Below are 9,138 nucleotides of genomic sequence, written 5' to 3' on the forward strand. Positions count from 1 at the left end.
CATATACTGGGGGAGGGGTCCCCCTAGGTGGAATGCTTGACATGGGCTTGCTCTAGAGGAATCTGACTCAGAGCACCTGAAAGAGGTGTCTAGTTGGGGAGGGGAGGAATACTAGGGTTACTGAGTACTTGGGGAAGAGTACTAAGGTTGTAAAATACAGAAAAGTGTTTCAGGAGAAACAGGTCTAGGAGTGTGAGATCATTTTGGTTTTGACCCATCAATACTTAATGTGAATGAAGAGTTGCAGAACACAGTCAGTCTATTTAAGATGTATTCTTCTGTCATAATTAGCTGAGCCTATTGGCCTGTTGGACCAGTGACATCCAGAATGCTCCCATTCATTGCCTGGAGGCAGAAACTTAGTGCAGCAGATCGTTCTGGGAAGTTGGCATAGAAGATGATTTGCACGACAAAGTGACCACTAAACCACTGCTTAAGTCCAGTCCCTGGTCTGCTTTCTCTGCTTTGTGGTCCAGAAATATTTCTTTAGAAGCCAGAAAAAATCTGTAAATGTGAGCGGCATGTTGAATATGTCACCAGCCACTTCATCCTTATGGTGTTGTAATGTTGCTGTGAAAACCACCATGTTAAATCCAGGAATCCTCTCCAGCAGCTGTTCTACATACTTTCCTACCAAAGAAATATATTCATTAAAAGTAGGCATGAAGTTGAGTTTATTTTCTTCTATGTCTGCAAACTCTTAGTAGTACTTGTCCATAAAATTTCTCTAATAACTAGAACTTGTCATCTTTGATAATATCCCCTAAATATGCAATCACAGCATCAAATTCTGCATTAGAGGTGAAATACAGCGCAAAGCTCTCTTCATCTAATGAGGCCACTGCTGCTGCCCTACCCATCAGGTGGGCCAGGGGCTGTTGGGCACCTATCCCGCCCTGGCTCAGGCCTGGGCCCAGGCTCTGCTCTGTTCTCCAAAGCCTCAACCTGGCTGGCTGGCCGGCCACTGAGGCCACTGTCCACTCACAACCCACCTATGTCAGCACTTGCGGGAGAGGCACAACCTTGGGCTCCCCAGCTGCCACCACACATAGGTCGGTGTGCACAGCAGCCACTGCCACTGTGGGTCCAAACAGCCCATATTCATATACTTTTAAAGGAATAAAATACCATAAAAAAAGGAATTAAAGGATATGATGTATCAGAGGAGAAAAAGAGCTGCTCTCAGATAATTAATTGGAGAATTACTGATGAATTGTATTTGAATTCAATCTTGCAGGATGAGTAAAAGTAGATATACAGAGGTAAAAAGTGTTTGTCAGCTTAGGTCTTTTGAGAAGCAGACACCAAAATGGGACTATGTGTACTAGACGTTTATTAGGGGAGACACTTACGAAGAATAAAGGGTGAAGGTGTAAGAGTAGATAAAGCCTCAGAGCATGATGCATGTCTGTTCTTTTTGAAAGGAGAGAGGAAAGGATTAGATCGGAAGAGCTCTAGGCTATAGCATTGTTCTCAGAAAGTCTCAGGCAGGATGATGGGGGTTCCATGAATCAAAGTTGCCTATTTGAGACATATTGCACAGGGCAGAAATGGGCTAGCACTCATGATTCTGCTATGCTGAGTCACCCACGGAAAGTGTGGCCTCAGCATTCACAGGACTGGCTGCTGCAGGCTTTCAGTTAACTCTGCTCCCTATAGCAGGTTTTCTTAAAGAGATCTGAAGGGCACATGTCCATGGCTGCCCTATGGAGTAAAGATGATCAGGCACACAAGGAGAAACTGCAAGATGTCTATGACAAATAGCAACCTCAGATTGTGTGGAATATGATATACAGGAAAGATAGTGGTGAAGGAAATTACAAAGGTAGTCTGAGACCAAAACTTTGAACAGTCTTGATGAATCAAATGGGGAGTTTAGACTGAACAATCTTTCATAATAATGACTCATTACAAGTTTAATTTTTGAACAGAAGGGTGGTGCTGTCATATTGTCTAGTTCTTTTTTCTGGAGGCTGAGTCTCACTTTGTTGGCCAAGCTGGAGTGCAGGTCTTGGCTCACTGCAAGCTCCGCCTCCTGGGTTCACGCCATTCTCCTTCCTCAGCCTCTGGAGTAGCTGGGACTACAGGCACCCACCACCACGCCTGGCTAATTTTGTTTTTGTATTTTTAGCAGGGAATGGGTTTTACCATGTTAGCCAGGATGGTCTCGATATCCTGACCTCGTGATCTGCCCGCCTCGGCCTCCCAAAGTGCTGGGATTACAGGCATGAGCTATCTTACCCGGCCTAGTAGATGAATATTGAAGAAATTTAAAACATGACTTTTAGGTAGGAGGAATGCTGCAGTTCTAGGTTTATATTTAGAGCTGAGGGCCTGGAGAGGAAATTTAAATTACCCACTACAAAGTGAGAGTTAAAGTTGTGAAACTGAAGGGCATTGCTTAGAGTGAGCTCAGAGAGAACATGACCAACAAAATATCCTCGATAAACATGAGTTTAAAATTGAGAAGTCACATTATGTGTTGAGAATCTTATTTCCTATCCTACTTTAAAAAGAGTATATAAGGCGCTGGCTGAGAGAAGATGACGGCTCAGCCGGGGCGGCATCGCTTGCCTTGTGCAACGCCGCCCCAGGGTGACTTTTGTGATGGCACTGAGAGGGCGATTGACGAAGCTTCTTTTACGACCTCCATGGAGTGGGATACACAGGTGGTGAAGGGGTACTCGCCGCTCGGCCCCGCAGGGCTGGGGGCTGAGGAGCCGGCCGCCATCTCGCAGCTGCCGTCTTGGCTGCAGCCTGAGAGGTGCGCTGTTTTCCAGTGCGCACGCACAGTGCCACGCAGTGCTCGCCGACTCGGTGCACCTCGCCTGGGACCTGTCGCGGTCCCTTGGGGCCGTGGTCTTCTCCAGAGTTACAAATAACGTCGTTTTGGAAGCGCCCTTCCTAGTTGGCATCGAAGGTTCACTCAAAGGCAGTACTTACAACCTTTTATTCTGTGGTTCCTGTGGGATTCCCATTGGTTTCCATCTGTATTCTACCCATGCTGCCCTGGCTGCCTTGAGAGGTCACTTCTGCCTTTCCAGGGACAAAATGGTGTGGAAATGCAGTCATCCTTCAGTATCCGTGGTTCGAGGACCCCACCAGATACCAAAATCCATGGACACTCAAGGTTCTGATATTAAATGCTATCTCTTAAAAACAAAAGCCATAGTAAATGCATCAGAGATGGATATTCACAATGTATCTCTATCAGAAAAGATTGCAGAGCTGAAAAAGAAGATAGTGCTAACGCACACTCGCTTAAAATCACTAATGAAGATTCTGAGTGAAGTGACTCCTAACCAGTCCAAGCCAGAAAACTGATCCTGTACCAAAGCTTGAGTGTCAGGTTGAGGCTTTATTGCTGTCTTCAACAACAAGTGCTGCTTAGTCATTTCTCAAAAAGACTGGCTTTGGGAAATGCAGTTTCTGTTTACCGTTAGGCTGATTGTCCAAATGAGTTGTGAAGCTGTTTTTAGAAGATGAGAAACTAAGGATTCTTCTGTTTTATAGCTATTTGCCTTAAGAACTTATTTTAGATTCTGATTGAATTCGTAATACTTATTTCTGAAGATGTCTTTGACTGTAAATTTAGGAATTAAGATGCAAAGTCCCATGTGTCCTCTGATCTAAAGTTGCATGGTTGGTCTGAAAATAGAGTTGGGCTTAATGTTGACTTCTAGTACTCCTGCATGGAGCAGTTGTTATGAATATTAATAAATCTTTTTTTAACTTATGTAAAATACAGATCATAATATTCCATAGGTAATGTTTAATAAATTGCCTGAATAATATAAAAAAAGAGTATATGAATTATTTTTTAAATGACAAAACATTTTTCCTCTCTAATATGAGGTTAAATTTTCATTTAGAATTTTTCCTAAAGTGAGACATAAGGAAAATATTTTTGCACAGTTTAAAATAATTAATGACAATTGTGAAAATACATTTATTTATATTTTATTCTATTTCATTCCTCCTCTTGAAGATAAATGAATCCAAATGAACAGGTCATTCAGTACAACTTTATAACTGCATTGAAAGCATAATGGTGAATATGGTACTTTTAATACAGTAAATCACTATCAATTAATGCCACTCAAGTGCACATCAGGTATATAGACTATATTTTAAATGTTGAGAAAATAGAAATGACTTACTCTTTGGTGCCAATTTCCCTGAGCACTCACCCATGCCACACACATTCACACACAGTACATGGAGCTTCCCCCACTTCATCTTTATTCCTTTATGCTTGTTCTTCCTCTTCCTTTTACTTTTCTTCATGCTTCCCTTTGTTCATTTCTCCTATTCCCATCCTGATCTTTCAGTCTCTGAGTAATTTAGACCCATAGAACTATGTTTTTCTTCATCAAGAAAGCCTTAATTGAGACAAATTTTTGGGGGAAAATTCATTCAGTTTAGAAGCCTTATTCTTACCTAATAAATATATATATATATTTTTTTTTTTGCCAATCTTGGCTGAAATTATAAAACATGGCAGGTAAAGCAAACACCGCAAAGACTTGAGACTTACAGTGAGGTCAGTAAGCTTGAGGAAAGCTGATGACAAGGGGTGATTGGCCAAACTCCAGATCAAACAGTTGGAAACTAAGGTAAATAATCTTCATCTGGTTTTAGAATGTAGTTATCACCAGCTGAAAGGAGTATTGAGGCACCATGTGAAGCTGTAGCAGCCTTGTTTGTTGCTATAGGGTTGAGTCACTTAGAAAAATCTATCTTACTTCCTAGAAAATCCAATCTAGCACTTTCACCTGCAGAGAGGAAGAGTTTGAGGAGTAGCTGAGGAGACTTTCTCGTCTGAAGAACAGGAACCTAATGCATAATTCCCTGGTTCACTTGAGACCAGCAGTAAAAACCCATTCAATATGCAGAGACTGTTGGCCATAGCAAGAGAATGTGATTGCATTAATATTAGAAGCATTTCTATGCTTTGAGATGATTGCTGAAATTGTTTCAAAAGTCCTTATGCTTAAGCCAAAATGCTCTTTTGGCTTTCTCCTCTTAGTTCAGCTCAGCTGTACAGTTAAAAATGTCAAGCTCCAAGCATTGGGCATAGAATAAATAGGACATTGTAGATACGAGAACAGCCTCAGGTTCTTGTTGCCACACATTCATTCAGCTGCCACATATTCCATATTATATGACCTTTCCATTACAGGTGAGTCACAAGTTTACTGCTGAGGTCAGGGCTGAAGGCAATCATATTCCTTAATTTTTCCTCCCTTTAGGAATTTCACTATTCTGACTGATAAAAAACTATGTATTTTTCTCCACTTGAGCATTTCTTTTGAAGATCAAGATCTGTAAATCAACATGACTCAAAATGTTATAAGTATTAACAAGCCAAACACAATAGCCTTTTGACAATTTGATTATGCAAGGCACCTTGCTAAAGACAAACTAGAAGTAAAATGCATTAAAGATTACTGAGATTGTTCAGTTTGCAAATGTTTTAAAAATTACTTTAGCCAGAAAAAAACCAAATAGACTAATGAAAAATTAATATTAGTGGATTTAATTGCCCAGAGGTTCCTTCTTATGCAAGCAGAATAAATCGAAATAATTGAATGGTAAAGAAGGAAATCAATGGAAATCTTATTGAAAACCCATTTGGAAATAAAAACTTCATGGGAACATGGGAAATGAAAACAGTATGATACTCCAAATTTACTTAATTTTAAAATTCTGTAATAATTGTAATCTGAATTCAGGCTGTTTTGCTGTTCATTCAAGTTCTTCTTTTTTCTTCCACACAGATGGAAGGAAGCAGTTGGATCATCATTGATCTTTTGTTTTCCTTCCCACTCCACCTTTAATCCATAAGCAAGTCCTGTTTTCTCTACCTTAAAATAGACTCTGAATCTCCACTTCTCCCCACCTCCATTACTAGCGCGCTTGTGCAAACAGCGTCATCTCTAGCCCGGAGGTCTGCAGTGGCCTGCTGATTGTTCTGCCCTTTGCCACTGCCTGCTATAGTTTTGTCTTTACACAGTAGCCATATTCAAAACAAATCAAATCATGGTCCTGATTGCAACTCTTCAGTGATACACATAGGATGAAATTCATATCTATATCATATCTCACAAGTTGCCACCCATCTGGTCCCTGCCTATCTCTATGACCTCGACATCTACCACTGCTCCCCTCCCTCACTTTTCTGCCATTGCACTGCTCTCTGAACTGCTCTGGACATGGTAAATTAGTCCCCACCTCAGAGCATTCATTTACGCTTGCTCTTCTGCTCAGACATTTATATGTGTTACTACTCATAATTTGAGTTTTTACTTCAATGTCATTTTCCCAGAGTCCTCCCTCCTGGATTCACTGTCCCTTTGTCCTGCTTTCTTTCCTTTCTAGTACTTATCACTATCTTATACTATATTGCCTATCTACTTCTTTTCTATCTGCCTCTCCCACTAGAATGCAAACTCCATTATAACAGGGATCTTTTTCTTAGCTATAAAGACAGCACCTACAGTGTAAGACAAAAAGAAGAGTGTGTATTCAATACATATTAAGTCAATGAGAGAATCAGTAAAGGAGAGTAAGTAGCTTTCCTTTTTCATTTCTTTTTTAATCAGCAAAATGGCATTTATTCACTGTATGAATTTTAAAAATCATTATTTCAAAATCATGATCAGAAAAAAATGGTAATGTGTCAAGTGGTATAATTTGTGATGCAAAGCACAGAAATATTAATCTTTCTTGCTGTGACCTAAAGAAAAGAGACTACAATACACAATCTAGGCATGCATCTTTTTTTTCTTTTCTCCTTTTCTTATGACATCACCAGCTATTTCTGATGTGGAGTTTGGTTGTTGCTGCTGTTATAATTATTGTTCTTATTAGAAATTTTGATTTGATTGCACACATTAAAAGTTAATGCAAAGGAAGTCTTTAGAAAAACTTAAATGTCAATAAATCTTTTAGTTCTTATTGTCTTCATAAGTGGTATAAGATAGTGATGAAACACACACACTTAAGACAGACTGCCTGGTTTTGACCCCTCATTAAAATTACTTGCTAGATGATCATTTTTATAAATTCTTTATTTATAAAATGTGACTAGTGATGATAATAATCATATATTCATATATAGATGCCTCATAGGTTTCCTGTGAAGGCTAAATGAGTTAATAAATATAAAGTATTTGGAGTAATTCTTGGCACAATAGAAACATTTAGAAATGTTGATTTTGAGTTTCTTATTATATAAACTTCTCTAGATAGAAAATATAACCATGTTCCATGAGGGAAAAAAAAAAAAAAAACTCAGTATTAATGGCTACATCACAGGATTTAGGTTCAGAAAAATTGCCTTCTGCTGCCTATGAAGGATTGTATACCCATCATTTCAATTTCCAATTTCCACAGATCTCATTAAGGCTGCAGAAGTGGCATGCCTTCAAGATGAAGTCATACTTTCTAGGGACTGTGTAGTTCTGGGGTGAAAAGTAACAATGCTTTTGTTTTCTGGTAGATAAATTGATGCTTTGTAAAAAAGCAATGCTGTGACTGAATAATCAGTTTCACCCAAATTGATTGGCTGTTTTAGTCAAACAATGTGTCAATTGGGAAAAACTGCAGCAAATTTATGTTTACAAACAAGACCACTTCCACCCAATTCTTTGATTACTTTGGCCTACACATACAGTCTTATGATAATCAATCTAAACAGGCAGGGAGTATCTGAGAAAATAAGTGAGATTGGCATGAGAACAAAGAAGTGAAAACAAAAGAGAACAAAAGATAAATGTTATATATTATTCTTATTTTTAAGTTTCAAAATAATTATTAAATGTGACACTGTTTATTATTTTAGGGGTTATAAGATATTAGTTTTCTTATTTGGAAATCTTTAGGGTCTGATAATAGAAATTTTATTCTAAAATAATGTGATATTAGTGACAAAGTAAGTGTGTATGCATGCATGCATGCATTTTTGTGTGTGGTGGGGATATTTATGAACAATGGCAACGATCCTGGCTAAGTAGACAGAAAAGCTAGGAGCTCTATGAGTTGGTTGAGTTGTCTAACTTAGGTAATATTAATAATGAATGCAAGACCTTATCTTCAAATGAGCACAATAGACCTCAGCAATGGTGCTTAAGCATATTGAAATAACTGAAATGTCAAGTATATAATTCAGACTCTAGATGGCAAGAATGTTCATCAAGATCCAGGAGAAAGTTGAAGCCCAGTGCAAAGAATCCAAGGAATCTAGTAAAATAATCCAAGAGCTGAAAGACATAATGGCCATTTTAAGAAAGAACCAACCTGAACTTCTGGAACTAAAAAATCACTGCAGGAATTTAATAATGCAGTCAGAAACATTAACAGCAGGATAAACAAGCCAAGGAAAAACTCTCAGAGCTCAAAGACAGGTTCTTCAAATCAACTCAGCCAGACAAAGGTAAAGAAAATTTTTTAAACATGAACAAAACCTCTGAGAAATATGGCATTATGTAAAGAGACCAAATCTACAACTTATTTGTAGCCCAGAGAGAGTGCCAACAACTTGGAAAACATTTTTGAGGATATAGTCCATGAAAATTTCCCTAATCTTGCTAGAAGTCAATATGCAAATTCAAGAAAAACACAGAACACCCATGAGATACCATACAAGATGACCATTCCCAAATGTAGTCATACCAAGGTCAGTGCAATAGAAAAAATCTTAAAGGTAGCTAGAGAGAAAGATTAGGTCAATTATAAATGGAATTCCATTAGGCTAGCAGTGGACTAGTCAGCAGAAACCTTTAGAGACAGAAGAGATTGGGGACCTACTTTGAGCATCCTTAAAGAAAAGAAATTTTGGCCGGGCGCGGTGGCTCAAGCCTGTAATCCCAGCACTTTGGGAGGCCGAGATGGGCAGATCACGAGGTCAGGAGATCGAGACTATCCTGGCTAACACGGTGAAACCCCATCTCTACTAAAAAAAATACAAAAAAAAAAAAAAAAACTAGCCGGGCGATGTGGCAGGCGCCTGTAGTCCCAGTTACTTGGGAGGCTGAGGCAGGAGAATGGCGTAAACCTGGGAGACGGAGCTTGCAGTGAGCCGAGATCGTGCCACTGTACTCCAGCCTGGGCGACAGAGCGAGACTCCGTCTCAAA

General features: G+C 39.2%; 2 pseudogenes; one reads left to right on the plus strand and one right to left on the minus strand.

Moving 5' to 3' along the window:
- Window positions 1–359: 359 nt before the first annotated feature.
- On the minus strand, window positions 360–860 carry LOC111530720 (annotated as a pseudogene).
- Window positions 861–2,543: 1,683 nt separating this feature from the next.
- On the plus strand, window positions 2,544–3,364 carry LOC111527590 (annotated as a pseudogene).
- Window positions 3,365–9,138: the final 5,774 nt, after the last annotated feature.

The sequence above is a fragment of the Piliocolobus tephrosceles genome, chromosome 4, assembly GCF_002776525.5.
Source record: "Piliocolobus tephrosceles isolate RC106 chromosome 4, ASM277652v3, whole genome shotgun sequence".
In the NCBI taxonomy this organism is placed as follows: domain Eukaryota; kingdom Metazoa; phylum Chordata; class Mammalia; order Primates; family Cercopithecidae; genus Piliocolobus; species Piliocolobus tephrosceles.